Source organism: Haliaeetus leucocephalus, unplaced genomic scaffold (assembly GCF_000737465.1).
Source record: "Haliaeetus leucocephalus isolate CR32 unplaced genomic scaffold, Haliaeetus_leucocephalus-4.0 Scaffold160, whole genome shotgun sequence".
In the NCBI taxonomy this organism is placed as follows: Eukaryota; Metazoa; Chordata; class Aves; order Accipitriformes; family Accipitridae; genus Haliaeetus; species Haliaeetus leucocephalus.
In genome coordinates, this window is record NW_010972596.1 from 1,715,289 (window position 1) to 1,718,170 (window position 2,882).

Below are 2,882 nucleotides of genomic sequence, written 5' to 3' on the forward strand. Positions count from 1 at the left end.
AGGCGGGGAGCGGAGCGGGGGCAGATGCGCCTGGCTCCTAGCCCTCCCACTCCCCGCTATCCCACTCGGCTTTCTGGGGGGGGGTCCTTGCTGCTCCTGGTCCCTAAGCCCCGAGCTGGATCAGCCCCCCCGCCCCGTCCTGCAAACCCCTTGGCGGTGCTGGGTAGACCTGGCCGCCGCCCGTGGGGTGCCGCGGGGCGTCTCGCAGGGCACGCAAGCGCGGGGTTGAGGGTTGTGTAAATACATCCCGGGAAAGGTGCAAATCCCGGGAAGGGTGCAAATCCCGGGAAAGGTGTAAGTGCCGGCCCGGCCGTGCGAGCGGCCCCCGCCGTCCCGTCCCGCCGGGCTCCCACGGGCGCGCCGTGGGGCAGCGGGCACTCGCAGGGCCGGGAGCCAAAGCACGGCGATAATCCCGGCTGGAAAGGACTCGGAGGAAGCTTAGCGGCTCGGTTACCGGAGGATCTGTAGCAGGCGGGTTTTATTTTGCTTTTGTCCGGGATTCCCCCCCTCCCCGTTTGTTTGTCTTGCGTGTTCTAATTCCGGATTCCTGACAAAATACATCCACTCGGAGGGCTACGTTCTCCGCAGAAACGCAATCCCTCACCTTCGGTGCCTCTCCCCCCGCCTCCGTCCCCTTTCTGGGGACATTTTTCTCCCGTCCCTGCTGCCGCCAGGCTGGCCGAGGGAGCCGGGGCCGGGCACCGGGGAACGGGGCTGCGGCGGGGGCAGCACCTGCCGGAGAGAAAATCGGGATGCGACGACCGGCGTCGCCGCAAAACGATGAAGCGGCGAGGAGTTTTGTTTGGGTTTTTTTTTTTTGTCCTCTCCCCGGGTCGGGGCGGCGTGGCCCCGCGACCCTCACCGTGGCGTCGGGGCCGCCGTGCCCCTCATCTCGCCGGGTTTCCGAAGAGGCGACGGTCACCGGTGCTGTGCCGGTCCGGGGAGGTGGAGGAACCGGTGGGTCGGGAAAGGAGGAGAAAAAGAGCTGGAGGGAGAGATGGCTCCGGCTTTTCTTTCGGGGCAGGCAGCGAGCTCGGCGGGGGGAGCCGGCACCTTCCCGGCGGGGCTCCGCTCGGCAGCACCGGGGCCGCGTTTGCCCCGGCCGCCTTCTATTTTAGCAGCCCACGGGTGCCAGTGACTCAGTTTTCCGCTCGGTTCAATCCTGCTGAAGGTACAGGTGGGGTTCTTTTGCGGGACTGCGTGCGAGAAAGGGCCGTGGCGAAAGAGAAACGGGCGCCAGCTCTTTTTTTTTTTTTTTCCCCGCTAATACCCTCCATCTATGCAATTATATTTGGTGGCACGTCGGGTGTTTGCTCTTTCATTTGGATGTTGCTGCTACGTAAAGGAACAGCGGGATTTCATGCCTCATTGCCCTACCGGGACATCCCTTTCATGCCCCTGTTCGCAGAGCTGCTAAAAGCTCCGCGGCTGCTTAGACGCGACAGAAGCCAGCGCCGGCGGGAAAGGCAAAGGCAGTTCCCGGGATCTTGGGACGAATTCCCGGCGACCGTCCTTTTGATGGGTTCTGACCAAAAATACCCACAACCTCCCCCCGAAGTATCGGGGCATTTCGGGAGAAGTGGAATAGCAGGAGCAGCCTGCGGCTCCCGGCTGCGATTTGAAGCAGAAGCGCTTTAGAAATCTGGGAGCGGACTCACTGCTCGGCGTGGGGTTTTCTAGATTAAAAAAAAACAAAAAACAAAAAACAAAAAAACAACCAAGATAAAAAGCCCCCAAAACTTCCCTTCGTTGGCTGTGCTGTAAGGACCCGGGGGGACCTGCGAGGGCCAGGCCCGCTCCCACCAGGGACCCTCGGGCTCCCGGGACCGCTGCCCCGCTGCAGAAATCGCCTTTCAGAGGGGGGGAGAGATTTGCTAGGTCTGACTTAAAAAAGGCCGTGTTACCTCGCCTGGGCTGCAGCTGCTCTAGATGCGCCTGCAACCACCTCCGAAACGGGGGAACAGGCTCCAGGGCGGGTGTTTGGATCCCCGCTCAAATAGCGTTCATCACCCGGGGATATTGGTGCTTTTCCGAGCTGTCTTGGGGTTTTGCACAGAAATATTTAATGTCACGCGTCGGTGCCGCTGGATTTGTAATTACTGCTCACTCTGGAAATCGTTCCTGCTGCCTTACGATAGTTTTATTTTTGGTTGTTTTTTTGTTTTTTTCTTTTTTCCCTGGGGCACAAGCCTCCCGTGCTATTCTCCTACAGAAACCCGAGCTGTCCTGTATTTACCTCCCCGAGCAGAGTTTATGTCAGCGTTGTTTGTCGTGGATCCGGCTACTAAATCCTCCTGGCAGCCTTGCTGAAGTCCCTCCTCCGGGAAGCTCCTAACGTTAGCAGGCAATTACCGTTTTCATTTTGCTCAGATTAGGGTTTTTTTGGTTGTTTGTTGTTTGGTTTTTTTTTTTTTTTTTTTTTTTTTTTTTTAAAGATCTACCTGCTCCCTGCGGGAGGAATTACCGGCTTTCCCGGGACGCAGCCAGGAACCCAGGCCCCTGCCCCCCCCATCCCTTCTCCGCCACCGAGGTCCCGGGCTTGCCGGGGGGGGGTCCCCGGCCGCCCCCGCGGGCAGGGGGCCAGCACCGCCACCCACGGTCCGGGCGGGGGCTGCGGCGGGCCCTCCGCCCCCGAGGAACCGCCGTCGCGGGGCGAAGCCTCTTCTTTTCCTTAGATCCCGGGTGGAAATAACGTCCTGGGACTCGCGTCCCTGCCTGTCTGTCCGGCGTGGCTCCCCGGAGCGTTTGCTGCAGCGGGGTTACCCGCTTTGCCAGCACGCAGCAGCGCTGGCAGGCACGCAACCGAAGCCCGGGGAAATGCATCTCGCTCCGTCGCGCAGAAAGTCCTTCTCCCTCCGAAGCCGGACCCACCCGCCCAGCCC